This window comes from Cheilinus undulatus, linkage group 10 (assembly GCF_018320785.1).
Source record: "Cheilinus undulatus linkage group 10, ASM1832078v1, whole genome shotgun sequence".
Taxonomy (NCBI): Eukaryota; Metazoa; Chordata; class Actinopteri; order Labriformes; family Labridae; genus Cheilinus; species Cheilinus undulatus.
Window position 1 is genome coordinate 46,506,444 of NC_054874.1, and position 8,266 is coordinate 46,514,709.

The following is an 8,266-nucleotide window of genomic DNA, read 5'->3' on the forward strand; positions in this document are numbered from 1 at the left end:
AAAATAATTATTTCTGCACTTTCAGCACTCAAATATGTTGGAGTAAGAATGCAAAAAAAAAAATGTAATTTTAGATTTTGCTTTGCCTTTTCATCAATTAAAAGGAACCCTGCATGATCAGACAAGTTCATCTTGTTGGATAGATATTTGTATGTCTCAAATGTAAAACTAAAAAACTCACTAAATTTCCCACATATCTGCATTTTGAGTACATTTTTAGCTCATGAACTCAGCAGGAGACCGCCATGTTTTGTTCCGAGCTGATGGTGTGACATCACGTTTCTGCAGCGCTTCTCTCCGTTGCTAAGCAGTAACCGTTTCAGACGATTTTTCTGCTTGTAGCTGTTGCTGACACGAGTTTGCTGTGTGTTGGTTTGGTCTCCCTGCTGTCAAAGCCCTGTCATTCCCCCTAAGTTTTACCTTAATAAACCTCCTACAAGTGACTGGACTCAGTGTATAGTGGAAGCGTGCCGGGAGCTTTTCAAAATAAAAGTATTATGTACATACGAACAGAGTTTCTCCAAAGAAATGCTAAAGTGGACTTTTACTTTGAAAGGTGCAAACCGGACGTCCTTTTGTATTGTTTATTTCTATCTGAACCGTGTGGAAACAGGAAGCCTCATAAAGAGTAGAAGGTTGGGGACAACTTTATTAAACAGATGCATTTTAGCTCGTGGCCTTCATCTGGTTCATCAAGAAACAGATTTCAAACATTTTCTACGTAAATATTGGCTACAACAAGGTAAACACGGCTCTGTATTTATCATTGTCCTGTCTAGATGGACAGATAACTCCCCCTGGTGCAAATATAAAACAGAAGAGACCTCAAATTTTAGGATTCTCCGTGCGTGAGACGTGCAGCGTTTCTGAGATGCAGCCCTAACACTGGCTACCAGTCCGAAACAGGTTACTTCATAGGAGCGATAAGGAACGCTGCAGAACTGTGACGTCACGGTGCCAGCACGGACCAAAACATGGCAATTTCCTGGTAAATTTAAGAACTCAAATGACTCAAAATGCAGATATCTTGTGAATTTTTAGTTTAATATGTATATGAAAGATACAAATATCTATCCAACAAGATGAACTTGTCTGATCATGCAGGGTTCCTTTTAAGCTCTTTTAATATGATGTAAGATGCAGAAATGATGATTTTAATATGCTAACTTTGAATTTAAGTGTGAAATATCTGCTCCAAACTGTGGAATAAGGACTATAAAGTTAGGTTTGTGGGATTTTTTTTTTTTTCAAAAGACATTTGTTTGAAGGTCACATGCAAAAAAACACTTTTTCAGGCTTTTCTTTTTTTTAAGACTTTTTTTGGGCCTTTTGATGCCTTTATTAGATAGAGGAAGGACAGTAGATAGACTCAGAAACAGAGAAGAGAGTGGGGACAGACATGTGGTAAAGGGCCACAGGCCAGATTGGATGCCGCCACTCACATAGGTAGCACCTTAAACCTCTCGCCGATCTGCGAGCCCTTTTAGGCTTTTCTAACAAAATGTGCCCCTGGCCTGCACAAAAAACCTACTTTCACACGCAGGTATATAAATGGTGTGCCAATGTTTTATTATGTAGATTTCTGTCCATCAATTTTCTTCCACTCATCCCGAGCCGCGTTGCAGCAGGATAAGCAAATCAACCCAGACATCCCTCTCCCCACTGACATTTTCCAGCTCCTCCTAGGGGGATTCTGAGGGCCAAAGAGCTAAGGGGGAGCGCAAAGCTTTGTCTGCTCTGAGGCTGCCAGAGAAAGATGTGCAAATATTGACTTAAACCATGATAAAGCAGTCATTAGGGTTTTTGGGTTTTATCAGTGGAACAATTAAAATCTGTTGATTTTTGACAGCAGTTTGTCACTTTTTCTTCTCTCTTTGGGTCCTGGGGGGGGGGGCTCCACTTTTGTTGGGTACTTTTTGGGGGACTCCAAGGAAAAATGGCCTGGAAACACTGCTTTAAAGCAATAAAAAACTATTGCATATATGTACACTATCTGCATGTAAATAGCTACAACAGTAGAAATTCTGCAGGGCCAAATCTCTGCAGAAACACTTGAACCCATTCACAAAGAATTATGTCAAAATGTGCCTGAAAGAAAACTCAAAAGAAAAAAATATTGTAAAAAGAATCAGTGATGGATATGGAGGTCGATGCAAAGTAATAAGCATGTGAATGATTTTATTTGATCTTTTGTAATTGAAATACCTTGTTCAATCATGTCTCTCCTCTTTCTCTGCCTTCATTTCACCAGTCTGATTAATGTAAGATGACTGATGCTCTCAGTAGGTGGATCATATACAGTGTAACATGAATAATTTCTCACTGTGAACTGAATATTGATTCAAGCTCAGCCCTGTTGGTAAGGCGTCCACGTCTGGGCTCATGTAGGATCCACTAGTCCTGATTTCCTTGATTTAATAGTCCTGCGGGGCATGTTTAAGAAGTACTTCTGTATGACAGGAGAGCTGCACGTCCAATCATCCAGACGGCGGCTGAATGCACAATGAGCGCTTCAGAGATGCGGCGTAGGTTGGAGCGACTTTACCCTGCTCATCTGCTGATTCAGCTCATTCACCAGATCTTTAATTTTTAAGAAATCTGGATGAGAGCAGCAGATTCTGAAGTTAATGAGATTTCAAACAAAGCACCAAATAATCATCTAGTTTTTACAGTATCTGAAGAAAATGAGCCGTGGACTTTGGAGAGATTATCCCAGAAAAGCCAAACTATGGTGGAAAAAAGGCTGATAGAAAGTAGCTCCATCCATCTTGCTGATACTGAATTTTAGAGAACCCCAAAGTATGGTTTGCAATACTCTACCCCTGATTGGCTATTGCTGATATTTTTGCCAAACCAAACAACAAATGCATAACAAGTTTGGCTAATTAGACACAAAGTAAGGCGGATCATGCCTTCACCATCCTAGGATACAAATGAGTACCTGGATGCAGCCGAGGACCTCCACTTCACACCAGAAGTCGGACGAGCGCCCCCATATCTTGTCTTCTAATACCGGAAGTCACTTGAACTGAGTGTCTTCTTCATGGTTTTCTCCTTGTGTCGCTACCATGTTACAGGTTTTTTTTCGACTGCATAAACACTAAAATCAGAAGTATTACACAATTATCAAAACCTTACACTCAAGGAGCAAAACATCGGCTCAGATTTGCACCACTATCAGCCTCACACTTTTTGCAAAACAATACACACAGTGATTTGCAAAGCACTAAACACACTTGTATACATTAGACACAGAGGTACATCACGATGTCACTTCCTTGCAATTCCAAAGCACTGAGTGTCAAATTACCACACCACAAATTCATCAGAAACATCTAAACCCAATGAAAGACTTTTTCTCGGCATGGCCAGTGGAGGGTTTACGTTCTCCGGCCCCAGACTCAGGTACCCCTCATTCAGGCCATGGAGGAGGCCTGTGACCAAATCGATGACACAGCTGTGCAAGGATGGATTTGACATTCAAGACGGTTCTTCCCACATTGTCTTGCCAATGAGGATATCGCCTGTGATGCTTATGAAACTCTCTGGCCAGATCCAGCTAGGTGAAGAGACAATGTCTAGTATTTTCTGTTCTGTACTTTTTTTGGGGGGGGGTTAGAGGTTTTTTTTTCATTTTACTGTAAATGTAACCTGTGCTGGATACCGTATTTTATGTTTTTCCGATATTTGCTTAGCTTACAGTGTTATGTACATTACTGTAGTAGCATGAACATGGGACGTGTTGTTGTGATTCTCCATGCTGACATGTTGACTGATTTGGGTATGTGGAGAGAAATAAATTATATTTTCATCAGTCTGCAGCATTGGTCTTGTGTCGTGTTTGGTGAATTTATTGTATATTTGCTCTTTCTCTGTGTACTTCACTTACAGTACCCTAATCACTGAGAAGTAGAATTGCTAAAAGTGTTTTAGGTTAGCAACAGCAGTGTGTAACTGGTTCAAACAGAATTAAGTCATATGAAACGTGTGTGTTTCATATGGTAACAAAATGGGTTTTTTTATAAATTAGTGTGTAGTTTTTACAAAAGTGTTTCATTTTGCAATGGCTCTGAGGTGTTCTGTTACTTGTGTGTGTGGTTGTGTGAATTGTGGGTAGTGTTTTGACAAAATGAGCCCTGTTTTCAAAATCGTGTTTAAGCAATCGAAAAAAACTATAATATAAGCAAGTCAGCCACGTAAGGAAATACAAGTAGACAAAAAATATGTGAGTTTTCAGACTAACAATCGCAGCAATAACATTACATTAGTTTTAATAAATTGATTTATGATCCAAATTCACGTATCACCGAGCAAAGACATAATATGTGACGGGAGATTTGCTGGCCGGACGTCAGCTTCGCCGCCATGTTGCCAGAGGCAAGTCCGTTACATCATTCAATACAGTAGACAAGGACTGTGCTCGTTTTTGTAATTCGCGACCCCCAACGGGATAAGAAAATGGATAGATGGATAGACGGCAACAGCGGTTCGAGTTGCCACAGCTCAGTTCAGAGCGCTGTGACACTAGCTTGACAACTGACTGCAGCCGGCGTGCGCATGTTTCAGAGACGAGGACATTTTGAAAAGTTCTCACTCTGGACCCTGTTTCCAAATCGTTCCATTTTCAGGCACCAAAATGCCGTTCTCATGTAAAGATTTGCGTCGTGCAGGGCCTCAAACTGCTCTTGCCTGCTACACGCTCTGCTGCTCTCTCTGCAAGCTGCTCTGGCAACCCTCCTCCACCCCAGCTCCTCCTTCATTCTGCTTCTGCCTTAATCAATGTCATACACCTTGTCTTGTGGATATTCAGAGTAAAGTGGCTGCCACATCCTTATATGTTTCTGTTTGTGGCCCTCAGTGAAAAAAAGCTTGGACACCCTGGATTTAAAAGGGAAAGTTCACAGGAGAAGACAGAATCCAGGCTTCTTAGTAAAATCTTAAAAGAGTTTTAAAAGGCAAGTATCAGACACCCTTTCACATCTAGAGTCAGTGTCAGCTGCTCACTGATATTCGAGTCAAAGACAGATTCTGCAAAGCAACGGAGATCTATCAAGGTCACAAACTGGATTCCTTTTATGATTATTTGCCATGATGTGTCTGGTGAACATTTAATGCTTTTGAGCAGAAACTGAACAAGGAAAAGGATTTTAAACACTGCAGCTATTTCTGTTTTCATTCTCCACTCATACAAAGGGGAGAGGCATTCTTGCTCTCTGCACATTTCCACCTGTTTGATGCTGGAGTTCTGACTCCTGTTGGTTGTTGACAGTAATCATACAACACAATTTACAGACAAGACAAGACCTGCAACAAGACTGAATGTTTGACATTGTGAGACTTGCACAATAAAAAGAACTCTGCAAAGTTAAGTTTTAAGACCACTGTGGGCTACACCAAACAACCAAGACTTTTGTCTTTACTAGGAATAAGTCTTAACTTTAAGAGGAAATTCTTAAAAGAAAGTTATGATTCTTCGACTTTTCTTAGACTTTCCTCATGAGGATCAACTCCTCATTTTTTGCCAGCTTTGTGAAAATAGCCTGAGATCTCTGATTTTTCCTCTATCAGCTGCATTTTGATGTAAAAAGACACATGAGGAAACATCCAGGAAGGTTCAGGGTCTGACTCAAGGCCGTGTGGATGCTAATGGACTCATTAGTGTTTCAGGTTTTGAGTCTCTGACCTTCCAGTTACCGCTCAGACTGTGCGGCTACACGGCTTACTAACACACACACACACAGGGTGTATATTCATGTGTGTATCATTGGAGTGCAGCCCTCCTACAGCGAGCAGACACATCATTAGTATTCCTGGTCAAACATGGCTTCCAGCATGTTCTGGTCCAGCTGGCAGCGAGACCCCGAGCATGCTGTCGGTTACACACACACACTTATACACACACATTTGTTCTGTACTTGTGCAGAGTTTATTAAATCTGCCTCCCTAATCTCTGAGTTTTAACAACCCAAACCTTTAACCAGATGGACCTTAAAGCAGAAGAATGATATCCCTGTGAGGAAAATATGAACGGGAACCTTGTGTGGGGAGTACAGAAGCCCTAATAGGACATGTAATTGTATTCTTGAACGGAATAGTTGGCTTCAGTCATATCGTGTACTGCCTATTTTACTTTATTCATCTGATCTATTCTTATTTCAATGGTTATTTCATCTATTGTCAATTTTAAATTATTGATGCATTGTTGCTGCAGCAGCTGAATTTCCCCTGTTGAAGATCAATAAATGATTATCCTGTTAAATGGCAAATTTGTGTTTCCTTTTTCTTTATATCAGCCCAAATCAACATGAAAATACTGTTGTCAGAAATGTAAGTGTAGTTCCTGCGTCAGTTTTACCATCGCACATCCTTCAGTGCTCTTGTCTTTGTCTAATCAGCATCAATTCATGGCGCCGGTAATGTTTGAATGTAGTTTTGACTTCTATGCTTCACTACTTTTCTAATCTTGTGGAAAACACCTCATGATTTGACTTTTAATCTCAAAGTTTTGACACTTACTATGCAATTTTGACTAAATAATTCATGCTTTTTGTCATGAAAGCTCCATCCTGTAGGTTTTTGTCCTTTAATTTGAGAATCATCTTGCAAGCTCTGCTGTATCAAGGTTTTATGCAAATGTCTTGTTTGCAGTTTGACAACAAACTCATCTCCTTAAAATCTCCAAAGTGTTTAATCAGATTTCAGCCTTGCCTCTGCTGTCATTCCTGTTCAAGGAGGATGATTATGGTGGTTTTTGTATGTCTGTGAGGAAGGTTTTCCTCTTTATGAGAAAAAGGGAAATTAACATTCATTTAGTAAGGTCTTCTTTTTCTGCTGTTGAGGCTTTAAAAAATGAAGGAAGTTTTCCTTCGACTGGAATCATTTAGTCGTATTTCAAGCGAGGTTTTCTTTCAAGGTGATCTCACAAGAAAACAGAAACCTAAGCATGCAGTATTAAGTCTGAGACAGATTTCTATCTGCATCTGCAGTGTCAGACAAAGAATACACCCTACAGCGAGGATTTATTTGCAATTTTTAATACTTTTTCTTTAATGATTACACAGATCCTTGAGTCGAGTAACAGAAAGCAGAAGATCCAACTCCAACAACCTTGACAATGTTCAAAAACAGGTAAAGAGATTTTTGTTCAGAAAACCTTTAATCGTTAATAGAATTAGTAGTATGACATATTTCAATAAATATTTAGATATATACAGATACAGCAGAAACGGTACATTCTTTTTTTCTCTTCAAATTGCTTCACATTTTTTTGTACAAGCCAAAATATCTGCCATTGTATTTATACTCATGCAAAATATTGTTTCTCAGATTAATGAAAAATAAAAAGGATTTGCTGAACTTTTTCTTTTTTTTTTCATCCTGCTTTGATGTGCACTCTCCGATTATAAGCGTCGTAATGAGCATTGTAATCTTTGCAAATCAAACGGGTGCACTTTGTGCCAATACACAATAGAAGCAAGTAAAGCAAAATTAAGGCCATTCCAACTTGTGCAAAGAAAATAAAGAAATAAATATAATAACCATATTAATGTTTCCTTAAGTTCACAGCAGTTTCAGGAGTCACTGTTATTTTCCCTCTCTCCCTTTCGGATTGTACAATACATACAAGAAAATACAAGAGAATCAAACGAAACCCCCAAAAACCAAGAGAATCATCGACAAATCAAACCATGCTACTTTAAAATCCAGTTCAGAACGTAAGGACTTATAAACGTCCAAAAACACATCCTTCATTGTTCAGTCCGTATGCACTGTAATGCAATATAAACCCAGCATCTATCTCTTGTTAAACCCCTCCCTCCCCCGACCCCATACAGTATAACAATGATTAATACAATGATGTGAGGCCTATGACAAAGCTCTAAAATGACTATGGTACACACAAACACCCACGCCTGAGGAAAAGGTATGAGTCATGGAAAATGGTAGTTGAATGAATGCATGATATGCTTGTAGGTCCTCGTTTTTTCAGTTGCATATTCAACCCCCATATGGCACGAGAAGATATGTAGCTAGAAAAATGGACGACTGCTGTTGGCAACGAGGCTGACGGACAGAAGTGCTTCTGACTTTTCCAGATGCAGTGTCTATGGCACAGAAGAAAAACACAAATGTATGATCCTGATGGGACCAAAATGTCCACTTTTTACAGGCAGGTTTAGGCCGTGATCAGAGAAGAGGGGAGGCTAATTATAGACTCAGGATGGTAGATTTTAGACTCTTTTTTTAAACTTTCCTGAGGTCATAG